The sequence below is a fragment of the Stegostoma tigrinum genome, chromosome 6 (genome assembly GCF_030684315.1).
Source record: "Stegostoma tigrinum isolate sSteTig4 chromosome 6, sSteTig4.hap1, whole genome shotgun sequence".
Classification (NCBI taxonomy): domain Eukaryota; kingdom Metazoa; phylum Chordata; class Chondrichthyes; order Orectolobiformes; family Stegostomatidae; genus Stegostoma; species Stegostoma tigrinum.
Window position 1 is genome coordinate 68,102,440 of NC_081359.1, and position 17,804 is coordinate 68,120,243.

A 17,804-nucleotide genomic window follows, 5' to 3' on the forward strand; every position below is an offset into this window, starting at 1 on the left:
CTTGTTGTCACCTACCCCCACCCCAACAACAGTAATCCAGCATACCCTCTGTGGAGTCTACTCAGTGACTCAGAAAACAGAACCATCTTTCATCCACTTGCCAGTGATATCATACACTTTCATCTGATTTAATTGCTTGCTTTCTCTACAGGAGAAAACAGCCCACAATAGGACTGAGAAAGTGTGTATAGACTGAGGGGTTCTTGGCATTAGACTGTTCACGTCACACAAGGAGGGAATCCTGATCCTCACTTTCATGGGAGAAGATTGGATTGGCTCCTGTGAGGACCCATATTCCACCGGTGGAGTAACCACCACTTGTCATCTGACTGCAACTCTCTGCAACTCTTACATGACCTAGCATTGCCATTCATTGCGTGTTACTTCTAATCACCAGCCACAATGCCTTTGGTCTCTGTTGTATGTTGGGTAGAGTCAGCATCTCCGCCAGCTTGGCTGGCTCTCTCGGAAGGTACTTCCTGGCTGTCCGAGGAGGTGAGATCTCAGAAGAGGCATTGCCTCCTGCGCCTCTCCCCACCCAAACCAACATCACCAGCTCCAACATTGACATCTTCCATATTGCAAGCGGGGAAGGAACCTGTAAATGTGAATTGAAAGATAAAGGCTGTTAGTGCACTTGCAGACGATAGTAGACATGTTTGACAAGAGGGCCACATTTAACTGATGATTTTGACTTATAGCCATAGAATTATAGTGATTATTAGCATGGAAACAGGCCTTTGAGTCTAACGCATCCATGCTGACTAGATATCCTAAATTAATCTAATCCCATTTGCCAGTACTTGGCCCATATCCCTCTAAACCCTTCCTATTCATATATACATCCAGATGCCTTTTAAATGTTGTAGCTGTACCAGCCTCCACCAATTCCTCTGGCAGCTCATTCCATACATGTACTGTCCTCTGCATGAAAAAGTTGCCCCTATGGAACCTTTTAAATCTTTCCCCTCTCGCCTTAAATCTATGCCTTCCAGTTTTATACTCTGCTACCCAGGGGAAAAGACATTGGCTGTACACCCCATCCTTACCCGCTCATAATTTTATAAAACTCTGTAAGGTCACCCCTCAGTCTTCGACACTGCAGGGAAAATGGCCCCAGCCTATTCAGCCTCTCCATATAGCTCAAACCCTCCATCCCTGGCAACGTCCTTATAAATCTTTTCTGAACCCTTTCAAGTTTCACAATATCTTTCCCATAGCAGGAAAATCTAGTTCTCACAACATTTACTCTCTATCTAGTTCTATTTATCTGAGAAATGATAGAACCCGTAAGATCCACGAACTGAATGCAATATTCCAAATGAGGCCTAATCAAAGTCCTGTATAGCCACAACATTACTTAGGAAAGAATTCTTTACCTGGTGCTTACTAAGGCTGTGGTTGAGGCAGTGGTGTAGTGGGGATGTCAGTATTCCAGCAGCTTAGAAACCCTGGAACCAATGTTCTGGGGACTTGGGTTTCAAGTCCACCACAGTAGATGGTAAAATTTCCTCACATTTATCTGGATTGAAGACCATCTTCAACTGATCATCCCCTCAGACCAGACAGTCTATAACTTTGAGTAATCTGAAATTATCCTAATCACAATTTAATCACCACCCACCCCTCGCCGATTTTCATATCATTCATCAATAGAATGCTGCCATTCTTATTTGGTCTGGCCTGCATATGATTCTTGACCTGTAGCAATGTGGTTGACTCTCAAATAATGTCTGGGCAATTAGGATTTAGCAATTAGGAACTAATGGCATAGCCAGTGACACCACATCCCATGAATGAATTAAAAAGAAGGAAAACCTGTGTTCTGTCTCATTTGAGAAATTGCTCTCAGTTTGTAAGAAATTTGAACATGAATAAATCCTACAAAATATTTTGGTGGGTTATTTTGGCTCTTTTGAATGGGGTCTGCAGGTCATGTTACAGAGTTATACAAGCTTGACCCAGAAGCTGATAGACCCAAGTTTTGAAACTTATGGAAGAGGCAGAATTAGTCTTTGGTGGAAAACGCGAGAGATGAGGAGATGGCATTCAATCATTGGTATAAATCAGTGAAGCTTGAACAGGAATATGCAAGCCTCACAGAGATGTTTGTTGTCTGTGCTTTGGACTCTGAACCAATTTCCATATTAAAATCACATTGCCCATGTGCTCCTGTTGGTGAGGTGGACAAAGAGACACCGAATTTAGTTTGCGATTTTATTAACAAAATATTCCTTAGTAAAAACACAATGTGAATATTTCTCAAATTCTCACAACATTTACTCTCTGTCTAGTTCTATTTATCTGAGAAATGATAGAACCTGCAAGATCCACGAACAGAAGCTAGGCTGTTGGACTCTCAGCTGTTGATTCCTCCAGCTCTGTGTCGATGTAGAAAGTCCAATTTTGGGCCAGTGATCACTTGACCATTTGTTGTTAATGGAAGAATTTGAACAGCATATTACCTTATGAATAAAGTTCCATCCAGAAGGCTATTACATTTCTGAAATGAAAGGCAACTGTTTTATTGACTGCCATGGCCATGGGGCCAGCAAAACTTGTTTGTGAACCCACGCAGATGCTGGAGAGATGAAAGCGTTGATATTGAGCAGAACATTGATTACAATGAAGAGATAACAGAGATGAAGAGATAAATGCTCCTCAGAATAGTGAAAACAGTTAAAAATTATTCAAGCTCATCAAAATATTCCTTTTTGCATTAAACAGGATAAGTGAAAGCTGACCATTGCCAATTGATAGTCTCTTAAAATCCTGGATGCCTGACTGGTTAGACAGAAACCAATTCTTGAACACAACTTACTCCTTAATCACAGTTCACATGGCCATAGCCTATCCACCCAGCTCTCCCACCTCCACTGGAGAGGTTAACTGCAGTCTCTGGATATCATTATCTGACTGGTGTCACCACAGCCAGACTCTAGGCTCAGCTAAGTGTGTTCTTTATCCAAATCCTCTTCAAATCCGAGTTTCCAAAAGATATATTCTCAGCATAAAAGGAACAAGTGATGGACACTACCATTACCGGGCTGTACCTTTATCCTGAGGAATTTGCAAGTTTATTTAATTATCGAGTCAGAGAGTTATACTGCGTAGAAACTAACCCCTCAGATCCAACTGATCCATGTGGAATGGATATGCAAAACTGATCTAGTCCCATTTGCCATCATTTGGGCCATATTCCTCTAAACCCTTCCTATTCATGTATCCATCTAGTTGCCTTTTAAATGTTGTAATTGTACTCTCCACCAACACTTCCTCTGGCAGCTCATTGCATACATGCACGATTTTTGCATGAAACCATTGTCCCTCAGGTCCTTTTAAGTCTTTTCCCTCTCATCTTAAGCCTATCCTGTCCAGCTTTGGACTCTCCTATCCTGGGAAAAAGACCTTGGTTATTCACCTTATCTGTGCACTTCATGATTTTATGAACCTCTATAAGGTCACTCGTCAGCCTCTGATGCTCCAGGGGTAAAAAAAAACGCCCAACCTATTCGAGATAACAAAGTGTGAAGCTGGATGAACACAGCAGGGCAAGCAGCATCTTAGGAGCACAAAAGCTGAAGTTTCGGGCCTAGGCCCTTGGGTCTAGCCCCGAAACGTCAGCTTTTGTGCTCCTAAGATGTTGCTTGGCCTGCTGTGTTCATCCAGCTTCACACTTTGTTATCTTGGACTCTCCAGCATCTGCAGTTCCCATCATCTCTGACCCCAGCCTATTCAGCCTCTTCCTATAACTCAAACCCTCTAATCCCAGCAACATGCTTGTAAATCTTTTCTGGTCTCTTTCAAGTTTAATAGCATCTTTCCTATAGCAGGGAGACCAGAATTGGATGCAGTATTCTAAAAGTGGTCTCACCAATGTCCTACAACATGCATCCCACCTCCTATACTCAATGTCTGTCCAGTGATGGTATAATGCCAAATGTCTTCTTCACCACCCTGCAACTATATTTTCAAGAAACTAAGCACCTGCATCCCTAAGTCTGTTTGTTCATCAACAGTCCTCAGGATGCTTCCTTTAATTGTCTAAGTCCTGCTTGATTTGCCTTCCAAAATGTAACACCCCACATTTATCTAAATTAAGCTCCATCTGCAATTCGTTGGCCCATTGAGTCATCTGTTCAAGCTCCATTGTTCTCTGAGATAACCTTCTTCACTGTCCACTACACCACCAATTTTAGTATCATCTTCAAACTTAATAACCATACTTCCTATATTCACATCCAAATAATTTAAATAAATGATGAAAAACAGTGGACCCTGCACCAATCCATGCGGCACTTCACTAGTCACAGGCTCCTGTCCAAAAAAAAATTCCACCACTTCCTTATGTCTCCTACCTGTGAGCAAATTTTGTATCCAATTGGCTAATTCTCCCTGGATTCCATGTGATCTAACCTTGCTGACCATGTGGAACCTTATCAAACAACATATTGAAGCCCATATGGACAATGTCTCCTGCTCTGCCCTGATCAATCTTCTTTATCACTTCTTCAAAAAACTCCATCAAGTTAGTAAGGCATGATTTCCCAAACACAAAACCATGTTGACTATCCCTAATCAGTCCTTCTCTTTCCAGATACATGTAAATCCTTTCCCTTAGGATTCTCTCCAACAACTTGCCCACCACTGATATCAGGCTCGCTGGTCTATAGTTCCTTGACTTTTCCTTACCACCTTTCTTTAATAATGGCACCACATTAGCTAACCTCCAGCCTTTTGGCACCTCACCTGTGGCTGTCACTGGTACAAGGGCCCCAGCAACGCCTTCCTTAGCTTCCCAAATCCCTGGGATACACATGATCATGTCCAAGGGTTTTATCCACCTTTATGCATTTTATGACAGCCAACACTTTCTCCTCTGTAATATGGACATTTTTCAAGATATCACTGTTTATTGCCAAAAGCCGTCAAGCTCCCATTCCCTTTTCTATGGTAAAGACTGACACAAAATAACAAAGTGTGTAGCTGGATGATTATCTTGGATTATCTTGGAATCTCCAGCATCTGCAGTTCCCATTATCACTGACACAAAATACTTGTTTGGTATCCTACCCATCTCCTGTGGTTCCCCACATAGACAGTCTTGTTGATCTTTCGGGGTCCTATTCTCTCCCTAGTTACCCTTTTATCCTTAATGTATTTGTAGAACCTACTTGGATTCTTCTTAACCTTACTTGCCAAAGCCATCCCATGTCCCCTTTTTGCCTTCCTGATTTCTCCCTTAAATATACTCCTACTGCCTTTATACTCTTCGAGGGATTCTCTTGATGTCTACTGTCTATACCTGACATATGACTTCTTATTTTTCTTGACTACAGCCTTAATTTCTCCAGTTATCCAGCATTCACTATATCTACCAGCCTTGTCCCTCACACTAATGGGAAAATATTGTCTCTGAACTCTTGTTATCTCATTTTTGAAGATCTCCCACTTTCTGGACATCTATTTACCTGCAAATAGCTTCTTCCAGTCAATGTATGAAAGTTCCTGCCTCATACCATCAAAATTGGCCTTTTCCCTGTTTAGAACTTTAACATTTCCATAACTATTTTACAACTAATAGAATTATGATCACTGGCCTCAAAATGGTCCCCCACAGATACCTCAGTTGCTTGCCCTGCCTTATTTCCCAAGAGAAGGATAAGTTTTGCTCCTTCTGTAGTTGGTACATCCCACATATTGAGTAAGAAAATTTTCTGGTGCACACTAATCAAACCCCTCTCCATCCAAGACCTTAACATTACGGCAGACCCAGTCTGTGTTTGGAAAGCTGAAATCCCCTATCATTGCAACCCTATTATACTTACAGATATCGAAGATCTCCTTATATATTCTCAGTTTCCTGCTCATTATTGAGGGGTCTGTAGTACAATCCCAAACAAGTGATCCTCCCTTTCATATTTCTCCATTCCCCCCTGTAACTTTACTGGACATTCTACCAGGAATAGCCTCCATAAATATATCCATAATGTTCCCTTAACCAAAAATGTCACTCCCCTTCCTCTCTAGCCACCCCCCCCTTTCTACTCTTCCTAAGCATGTATACCCTGGAACATTAAGCTGCCAGTTCTGTCCCGCGCCTGAACCATATTTATGTAATAGCTGTGACATTTCAGTCCCATGTTTCCAAAATGTCCTGAGTTCATCTGCCTTACCTTCAGGCCTCTTGCATTGACATAAATGCAGTTTAATTCAACAGTAATACCTCACACTCTGCCTTGGTCTAGTCTGCTTTGATTATTTGACTTGTCTTCTTCTCAATTGTACTGACCTCAGACCTATCACTCTTCTCACTATTTCTTTGGGTCCCCCCCACCCAACCTTACTAGTTTAAAGCCTACTGAGTAGCACCACCAATCTCCCTGCCAAGATATTGGCCCCCTTCCAATTCAGGTGTTAATAGTTCTAATAAATACAAGTCCCATTTATATAAACCTAAATGCAAAATCATAGAACATAGAACATAGAACATTACAGCACAGTACAGGCCCTTCGGCCCTCGATGTTGTGCCAACCTGTCATACCGATCTCAAGCCCATCTAACCTACACTATTCCATGTACGTCCATATGCTTATCCAATGATGACTTAAATGTACCTAAAGTTGGCGAATCTACTACCGTTGCAGGCAAAGCGTTCCATTCCGTTACTACTCTCTGAGTAAAGAAACTACCTCTGACATCTGTCCTATATCTTTCACCCCTCAATTTAAAGCTATGCCCCCTCGTGCTCGCTGTCACCATCCTAGGAAAAAGGCTCTCCCTATCCACCCTATCTAACCCTCTGATTATTTTATATGTTTCAATTAAGTCACCTCTCAACCTTCTTCTCTCTAATGAAAACAGCCTCAAGTTCCTCAGCCATTCCTCGTAAGACCTTCCCTCCATACCAGGCAACATCCTAGTAAATCTCCTCTGCACCCTTTCCAAAGCTTCCACATCCTTCTTATAATGCGGTGACCAGAACTGTACACAATACTCCAAGTGTGGCCGCACCACAGTTTTGTACAGCTTCACCATAACCTCTTGGTTCCGGAACTCGATCCCTCTATTAATAAAAGCTAAAACACTGTATGCCTTCTGAACAGCCCTTTCAACCTGGGTGGCAACTTTCAAGGATCTGTGTACGTGGACACCGAGATCTCTCTGCTCATCTACACTACTAAGAATCTTACCATTAGCCCTGTACCTTGCCTTCTGGTTACTCCTACCAAAGTGCATCCCCTCACACTTGTCTGCATTAAACTCCGTTTGCCACCTCTCAGCCCAGCTCTGCAGCTTAACTATGTCTCTCTGCAACCTACAGCATCATTCGTCACTATCCACAACTCCACCAACCTTAGTGTCGTCTGCAAATTTACTAACCCATCCTTCTATGCCCTCATCCAGGTCATTTATAAAAATGAAAAACAGCAGTGGACCCAACACCGACCCTTGCAGACTAGTAACTGGTCTCCAGGATGAACATTTCCCATCAACTACCACCCTCTGTCTTATTTCCGATCCAAACTGCTACATCTCCCACAATTCCATTCCTCCGCATTTTGTACAATAGCCCATTGTGGGGAACCTTATCGAACACCTTGCTGAAATCCGTAAACAGCACATCAACTGGTTTACTCTCATCTACCTGTTTGGTCACCTTCTCAAAGAACTCAATAAGGTTTGTGAGGCACGACCCTCCGTTCACAAAACCGTGCTGACTATCCGTAATCAATTTATTCCTTTCTAGATGATTATAAGTCCTATCCCTTATAACCTTTTCCAACACTTTACCAACAACTGAGGTAAGGCTCACTGGTCTATAATTACCAGGGTTGTCTCTACTCCCCTTCTTGAACAGGGGAACCACATTTGCTATCCTCCAGTCATCTGGCACTATTCCTGTAGACAATGACAAGTTAAAGATCAATGCCAAAGGCTCGGCAATCTCCTCCCTGGATTCCCAGAGGATCCGAAGATAAATCCCATCCGGCCCAGGGGACTTATCTATCTTCAACCTCTGAAGGATTTCTAATACCTCTTCCTTCTGAACCTCAATCACACTTAGTTTAGTAGCCTGTATCTCAGTATTCTCCTCGACAACATTGTCGTTTTCTAGAGTGAATACTGTTGAAAAATATTCATTTAGCGCTTCCCTTATCTCATCTGACTCCACACACAACTTCCCACTACTATCCTTGATTAGGCCTAATCTAACTTTCGTCATTCTTTTATTCCTTAAATACCTATAGAAAGCCTTAGGGTTTACCCTGATCCTATCCGCCAACGACTTCTCATGTCTCCTCCTGGCTCTTCTGAGCTCTCTCCTTAGGTCTTTACTGGCTACCTCGTAGCCCTCAAGTGCCCTAACTGAGCCTTCACATCTCATCCTAATTTGACTACAACAAAAAACAGAAAAGTATAATTACATTGTTCAGTGTAACTTATGGGTCACAAATAATGGGAAGCATGTAGAATTTTCAAAGTAATTACAGAAGCAGGAAAATTATAGACTAGGTATAACGGAGAATTTAATGATCCAAATGTAGACTGGCACTTTAATGCAGTGGGAGAGAAGGGCAAATGTTCCTAGAGTATGGTGGTTTTGGTTGGTTCGCCAAGCTGACTGGTTTTCAGGCAAATGTTTCGTCTCCCTTCTAGGCGACATCCCCAGTGCTGTCTAGCCTCCACTGAAGCGCTGCCGCCCTATCCCACTCCGAAACCATACGGTTTATTGCACTGGTGGTTGAAAATGAACACGTTGAAATAGAACTCATCTACATACCGCAACGGTACAAAACCAGAAACAGATTTACCCACTGTGACAGACCAGACCATATAAATTCAGAGTGGGACAGAACAACAGCACTTCAGTGGAGGCTACACAGAATGAAGACGTAACCTAGAAGGGAGACGAAAAACCCGCGTGAAAACCAGTCAGCTCGGAAAATGAACCAACAACTCCAACCACTGGCTGGTGATGGCCTACTGGTGTTATCGCTGGACTGTTAATCCAGAGACATAGATAACACAGATAACATTCTGGGGACATTGGGTTAGAATCCTGCCACGACAGATTGTGAAATTTGAATTCAATAAAATAAATGGAATTAAGAATCTAATGATCACCATGAATTCTTCATAGATTGTTGGAAAAATCCAAGGTTCGCTAATTCCCTTTAGGAAAAGAAAACTGCCATCCTTACCTGGTCTGGCCCACATGTAATTCAAGACCCATAGCAATGTGGTTAAGTCTGAACTGCCCATTGGGAAAATAGGTATGGGCAAAAGATGCTGCCTGGTCACAGGCGCCCTCATTCCATTAATGAATTAAAAAAAACCTGAGCTACATACCTTTGTTCAAAAACTAAAGACCCTAGAGAATGTCCAGGTGAATTTTCTATATCAGCATGCTTCCAGTTCAATGAGAAAGGAAACCCTGCAAACTTCTGAAGAAGGGTCTAGGCCTGAAACGTCAGCTTTCCTGGTCCTTTAATGCTGCTTGGCTTGCTCTGTTCATCCTGCTCCACACCTTGTTATCTTAGAAATGAAGTGGCTGAGGTAAATCAAGTGCCAATGGAAGAGCATTTGGTGAATAGTGATCACTTTATCATAAGGTTTAAGATGGCTATGAAAATGGATCATGAATAATTCAAAGTAGGAGTAATTTGTTGGAGGAAGGCCACGGTAATAGGGGTATGAACAGATCTTGATAAACAAACTGGAGTCAGAAGTTGGCAGGAAAAATAATTATTGAACAATGGACTTCATTCAAAGATGAACTTGTTCAGGCAATCAAGGTATCTTCCCTTGAAAGGGAAAGGTAGGGCAATGAAATCCAGAACTCCCTGGATGACCAAAGAGGTAGAAATTTGATTGGGGACCAAAATGAGGATTTACGCACAACAGCAGAAGGCATGGCTGCTTTGAAAGCAAAAATACTTTGATTAATATTTTGCATCTGTCCTTAAAAAGGATTTCAATTGAGCAGTAAAAGAAACAGAAAGTTACATGATGGAAATCTTTTTCATGCAGTGAGTGGTTAAGATTTGGAATGCTCTTCCTCAGTGTGGTGGAAGCAGGTTTAATTGAGGCTTTCAAAAGGAAGTAAATGGTTATTTGAAAAGGAACAATGTGCAATCTTAAGGGGAGAAGGCAGGAGAATGGTTTCAGTGGGTTGTTCATTCAGACAGCCAGTGCAACATGATGGACTGAATAGTATTGTAACAATTCTGTGATTTTGTAGCAACTCTTTTGTAAGAAGTGAACCCATGTACTGACTGGATGGCAACTCTGGATCGCATGGGAGCACAACACAAGAGGAAGCCATTCAGCCAGTCATTCTGATACCATCTCTTTCTTTGGGCTGGCCAATTAGTTTCACTCACCTGCAACTCACCACATTGAAAATAAAATGCTTTCTCATGTAAACTTTGTTTATTTTTCAATCATGATAAATCTAGTTACTGCTTCTTGAAACATTCTTTTCATGCCTTCCTGGTTTTTGAACACGTTGATTAATTTACCCTCTTAGCCTTTGCTACTTCAAGAAGAGCACTTGAGGTGCAGTGTAGTGTACCTGTTTCCGAGCCAGAGGGCCGAAATTCAAGTCCCACCTCCTCCAGAGGTATGTAGTAACATCTCTGAACAGGTTGATTAGAAACTCTCCTATTACTTTAAAAGAAATAATCCCTAGTTTCTCCAGTGTCCACATAGAATCCCTACGATGTGGAAACAGGGCTTTCAGCCCAACAAGTCCATACTGACCCTTGGAGCATCACACCAAGACCCATCCCCCTATAACCCACATATGTTACACATCCCTGCACACTATGGCCAATCCACCTAATCTGCATTTTTTTTGGGCTGTGGGAGGAAATCCACGCAGACACAGGGAGAATATGTAAACTCCACGCAGACAATCACCCAAGGGAGGAATTGAACGCAGGTCCCTGGCACTGGCAGGCAGCAGTGCTAACCACTGAGCCACTGTGCCACCCAAAAAAAACCCTCTGAGTTCACAGTTGCTTGTTATTTCAATAAACTGCCTTGCTCCCCTTCTAACATTTCTGTCCTGAGCCTGCAAGCTCGAGGAACAGCACCTCTTTGTGTTATACAAAGGCACTTAACAGCCATAAGGTCTCACTGTTGAGGTCTATAAGCTCAGAAACTGACCGCATTCTATCCGTCTCCATTTTTGCTTACATTCTCTTCCCCACTCCCCACCCTCCACAGCCTTGGTTTCTTTGTGTCCTAAGTGCTTTTGCTTTTAGTAGACATGACCCATTCTCTCCCTTTGACATCTTAAATTGCACCCATTTTAGATCTTTTTTACCTCTTTCTCCACCATTAACATTCCCTTTGTCTTTTGCACTGGGCCCCTGTCTCTTTCAAAAGTATATTTAAATTTTTTTTAACACCTTTCTGTTCTGAAGAGTCATACCCAGAACGGATTGAAACATTAATTCTGTCTTTCCCTCCACAGATGCTGCCAGGTGTGCCGAGTTTGTTTAGCATCCTGTAATTGTTTCAGATTTTCAGCAACTGTTATATTTTGCCTTTATTCAAGAGAATAAATGTTTTGGTAGGTGAAAGCAATATTCTTGTAACTGAGTTATTAAGTACCTTCATGATTTTAATCAATTTGCACTAATTTATTTTAAGAAAAATAGCTTCAGAATAACCTTATTTGAAGACTAAAAGAAATAATTCAAATTGGTTTATACAAATTGTTGAAAATGCACAAGTTGAAGGAGGCATATCAATGGTAGGAAGTCAGAAATTTGGAGCATCAGGTTAAGACGTTGAACAAATATTTTTGCTCCATTTATTTGTGGGATGTGGGCGTCGCTGGCTGGCTAGCATTTCTTTCCCAACCCTAGTTGCCCTCGAGTGGGTGGTGGTGAGCTGCCTTCTTGAACTGCTGCAGTGTTCCTGCTGTGGATTAACCCACAATGCTATTAGGGAGGGAATTCCAGGATTGACCCAGCAACAGTGTAGGAACGACGATGTATTTCCAAGTCAGGATGGTGAGTGGCTTGGAGGGGAACATGGACATGGTGGTGTTCCCATATATCTGCTGCCCTTGTCCTTCTAGATGGAAATGGTCATGGGTTTGGAAGGTGCTATCTGAGGATCTTTGGTGAATTTCTGTAGTGCATCTTGTAGATAGTACACACTGCTAATGAGTGTCAGTGGTGGAGGAAGTGGATGCTTGTGGATGTAGTGCCAATCAAGCAGGTTGCTTTGTCCTGGATGGTGTCAAGCTTCTTGAGTGTTGTTGGAGATACACTCATCCAGGCAAGTGGGGAGTATTCCATCACATTCCTGACTTGTGTCTTGTAGATGGTGGACTGGCTTTGAGGAGTCAGGAGGTGAGTTACTCACTGCAGTAGTCCTAGCCTCTGACCTGCTCTTGTAGCCGATGTGTTTATGTGGTGAAAGTAAAAATAAAATCAGAACTTAGTCTCTCGAAATTACAGTGAAAGGGTCTGGGCCCGAAACATCAGCTTTTGTGCTCCTGAGGTGCTGCTTGGCCTGCCGTGTTCATCCAGCTCCACACTTAGTTATCTATTATTCTCTCGAAATTACTGCCAGGTTCAGTGCTCAGCAATGTTCTTTGCCTTCTCCACTGTTTTTCATTTAGGAATACCTTACTCCATCAAATTCTTGTGTCAGGAATATTAGCGAAGATTGTTGCCGAAACCATCAGATTTAATTTTAATTGGGTTTTAGTGTCCAGAGCCTGGCTTAAATTAATTGGCCAAATTCAAAACCCTGCTGTCTTGGTAAAAATGCTATTTTGCCTGCTAATGGTATAGCCATTCTAACACAGTGTTTCAATTTCAAGAACTCTGCTGCAGCCTGCAGATGTTTTTTTAAAATGTCCAAAAAACACGCAATCTTTTAAAGGGACCACACACTCTTCCAGACTACCATTTTAGAAACATCAACTATTCCACCCAACTTCGCAACACCTCCCCCCAAAGAAAGAAAATGAACCATATATACGTATACACACATCTGGACAAGCATATGGACGTATATGGAATAGTGTAGGTTAGATGGGCTTCAGATCGGTAGGACAGGTCAGCACAACATCGAGGGCCGAAGGGCCTGTACTGTGCTGTAATGTTCTATGTTCTATATATAGTGTGTAACATTGAACATTACTGCTGCTCCTATGTACGCATTTTCCTTTTAAACCCGTGATAACATAAACACAATAAAATTTTCACCACCCGTAACATGTACAATCTGTAAATTAAATGCTCATAACATAAGACTCCAATGAAGTAGTCTGGTGTTCTTATCTTTAAATCTTTCCAAAAATGTCAAAGTATTGTGATCACTGTGTATAAACTCTCTGATATATTGTTTGTAACATGAACATTAAAATGTTGTAAGACCAGTACCAAACTCAATAACTCTTTTTCAATGGTTGAATATTTTCTCTGGTGGGTATTGAGTTTCTTTGAAAAATAAACGATTGGCCTTTCAATTCCACAATCATCATCCTGTAACAGCACAGCTCCAACCCCCACATCGCTTGCATCAATAACGGCTTTAAAGGGTTTCAAGAAATTTGGTGTGGCTCAAGCTGGTGTGGTGGTTAACTCTGTTTTTAAATCCTCAAATCTCTCCTGGCATTGGACTGTCCATCCAAATTTCATATTCTTCCTTTTCAAGTCTGTCAGCAGTGCCACCGCACTACTAAAGTTTAGTGCAAATTTCCCATAGAATTCACTTAGGCCCATAAATTGTAGCACCTCCTTCTTCAACAATGGTCTTGAAAATTCCACAATGGCCTTCGGCTTCACTTTTCTTGGAGTAATCTGTCCACGTCTGTTGTTGTGCCCTAAAAATGTTACTTCTGCCTTCGCAAATTCTACCGTTGCCAAATTTATGACCAACTTTGCCTTCAGTAGTCTCTTAAAGAGCTCTGCCAAATGCACCATCTGATCTACCCATGAATGGCTAAAGATCATTATGTCATCTCTATACACTGCGCAATTAGACAATCCTGCCACAACTTTGTTCAAATGTCTTTGAAATATGACTGGTGCGTTCTTCATTCTTTAGGGCATTACTTTAAATGATCACATCCCATTTGAAGTTACAAAAGCAGAAACTTCTTACGCTGTCTCTGATAAATGTGCTTGCCAGTAACCACAAAGTAAGCCTAACTGTGTGACGTAAGTGGCTTGTCCAACTTTTTCCACACAGACCTCCAGCCTTAGAATTGGATATGAGTCTGATTTAATCACAGCGTTGACCTTGCGATAATCCATGTGGAACCATTGAGCATTATCAGGTTTGAGAACCCCTCTCACTTTGATTCGGCTTGATGATGTCTTCTTGGAACATCGCTTCCACTTCCTTCTGTAACTGTGCTGCTTTGAGAGGATTAGGTCTGTAAGGTTGTTGTTTTTTTCAGAACAGCATTTCCTACATCAACCTCATGTGCTTGAGTGTTAGTCCTCCCCATTCTATTTTTACATATGTCCTCATAGAGTTGCATCAAGCCTTTCAATTAAGTTGGCTGATTTTAAGACAGATAGCTTACTACTCTGTCCCATTCTTTCAGGGCTTCCTCTTTATTCAACTTATTCTGATGCTTATCAAAATCCACATCATCTGGATTTGATTCCTCACTCTGAGTAGCATTAACTAATATCTGCTTCTCCAGTTTCCTTTTCCTGTTAGAGTAATGTTTTAGGATGTTCACATGACATACCCAATAATTTATATCCTACCTGGCATCTTTATCCAACTTAATTTCTTCTCAATCTGATAGGGACCACTGAACCCTACCTTGAAGGGATCTCGTGCCACTGGTAACAGCACCAATACTTTATCCAAACAGGCAAAAGTATGAATTTTTGATTTCTTATCTTCTGTTTCGTGCTTCATTTGATGCTATATCATCTATAAATGTTGTCTGGCCAATATCACCTAAACTGTTGAATCTTTCTCTCACCTCAGGTACATAATACAACTGTAAGCTCTCTGACTTTGGACTTATCAACTTTTCCTTAATTAATTTTAAAAGCCCTCTTACTTTGTGTCCAAATATCAATTCAAATGGAATAAACAGAATTGATTCATTTGGAGCATCTCTAACAGTAAACAATATAAATGGGATACTCTTACTCCAATCATTTGGTTAATTCTGGCAATAAGCCCCGAGCATCATCTTTAAGTTCTGATGCCTCCTTTCCAATGCTCCCTGGGATTCAGGGTGGTAAACACTTGATTTAAAGTGTTGGATGCCTAAACTATCCATGACCTCCTTAAATTGTTTGGCAATAAAATTGAACCCTTGTTCTGATTGAATCTCCTATAATGGGTCAAGAAAGCAAGCCACTCCTCCACAACCTCCTTTGCCTTGGCATTCCATAATGGAATTGCCTCTGGAAACCTGGCAGACACATCCATTATGGTTAGCAAATACTGGTTCCCATTTTTGGTTTCAGGAAGGATACCTACACAGTCAATCATAAACCAGATAAAAGGTTCTTCAAAAATGGGAATTGACATCAAAGGTGCTGGTTTTATTACTGCCTGTGGCTTTCCTACCATCTGACACGGATGACAGGCACGGCAAAATATAACCACATCCCTATGTAATCCAGGCCAATAGAAATGTTTCTGTATCTTTGCCTGACTCTTCCTTACTCCTAGGTGACTTCCTACAGGTAATTTGTGTGCTACTCGCAGCACTTCCTCTGATCAGCAACACAGTCTGGTGAACTTCTGCCTATTTCTCATCTGTCTAACCTGGCAAGGTCTCCATTTCTGCCTGAAGATTTTATCCTTAACGTAATAGCATTCAGGAATACATTTTCATTCCTTTCCGAGTAGGTTTAATGGTATACATTTTTTCGTTTCTCATCAGAACTAAACACCTCTGACTGATCCTCTACCTGTTTAGACTTCTCCTTTACCATTTCGTCAAGGGTTCGATTCCAGCCTTCGGTAACTGTTTGTGCGGAGTTTGCACATTCTCCCCGCGTCTGCGTGGGTTTCCTCCGGGAGCACTGGTTTCCTCCCACAGTCCAAAGATGTGCAGGCTAGGTGGATCGGCCATGCTCAATTGCCCGTAGCATTCAGGGGTGTGTGGGTTATAGAGGGATGGGTCTGGGTGGGATGCTGCAAGGGGCAGTGTAGACTTGTTGGGCCGAAGCGCCTGTTTCCACACTGTAGGGAATCTTAAAAAAAAGTGTGTCAGCTAACTGGATTTCAATTCCTTCATCTTTCCCTTTGGTTTTCTCTTCATGCTTTAAGTTATGACCATGGGATCTTGTCACAAAATATCCAGAAAAATCCCAGGGAATTTTTCTGTTAATTCCATAGCCCTTCTAGGTTCTATGTTGTCAAAATCATCAGATTTAAATTTGATTGAGTTTTAGTATCTCGGGTGTGGTTTAAATTAATTGGCTAAATTCAAAAACCTGTTGTCTTGACAAAAATGCTGCTTTGCCTGCAAACAGTGTAGCCATTCTAATACAATGTTTCAATTTCAAGAGCTTTCTGTCTATCTGTTGGTGTCTGAAGACAAGATAGCAAAGTGTGTAGCTGGATGAACACAGCAGGCCCAGCAGCATCTCAGGAACACAAAAGCTGACATTTCGGGCCCAGACCCTTCATCAGAGAGGGGGATGGGGTGAGGGTTCTGGAATAAATAGGGAGAGAGGGGGAGGCGGACCGAAGATGGAGAGAAAAGAATATAGGTGGAGAGGAGAGCATAGGTGGGGAGGTAGGGACGGGATAGGTCAGTCCAGGGAAGATGGACAGGTCGAGGAGGCGGGATGAGGTGGTAGGTAGGAAATGGAGATGTGGCTTGGGGTGGGAGGTAGGGATGGGTGAGAGGAAGAACAGGGTAGGGAAGCAGAGACAGGCTGGGCTGGTTTTGGGATGCGGTGGGGGAAGGGGAGATTTTGAAGCTTGTGAAGTTCACATTGATACCATTGTGCTGCAGAGTTCCCAAGCGGAATATGAGCTGCTGTTGCTGCAACCTTCGGGTGGCATCATTGTGGCACTGAAGGAGGCCCATGATGGACATGTTGTCTAAGGAATGGGAGGAGGAGTTGAAATGGTTCGCGACTGGGAGGTGCAGTTGTTTGTTGCGAATCGAGCGGAGGTGTTCTGCAAAGCGGTCCCCAAGCCTCTGCTTGGTTTCCCCAATGTAGAGGAAGCCACACCGGGTGCAATGGATACAATATACCACATTGGCAGATGTGCAGGTGAACATCTGCTTAATATGGAAGGTCATCTTGGGGCCTGGGATAGGGGTGAGGGAGGAGGTGTGGGGGCAAGTATAGCACTTACTGCAGTTGCAGGGGAAGGTGCCGGGTGTGATGGGGTTGGAGGAGCAGATGCGGCAGAGGCCGAGGAATTGGGAATAGGGGATGGAATTTTTGCAGGAGGGTGGGTGGAAGGAGGTGTATTCTAGGCAGCTGTGGGAGTCAGTGGGCTTGAAATGGACATCAGTTTCTAGCTGGTTACCTGAGATGGAGACTGAGAGGTCCAGGAAGGTGAGGGATGTGCTGGAGATGGCCCAGGTGAACTTGAGGTTGGGGTGGAAGGTGTTGGTGAAGTGGATGAACTGTTCGAGCTCCTTTGGGGAGCAAGAGGCGGCGCCGATACAGTCATCAGTGTAACAGAGGAAGAGGTGGGGTTTGGGGACTGTATAGGTGCGGAAGAGGGATTGTTCCACGTGACCTACAAAGAGGCAGGCATAGCTTGGGCCCATGCGGGTACCAATGGCCACCTCCTTTGTCTGTAGGAAGTGTGCAGAATC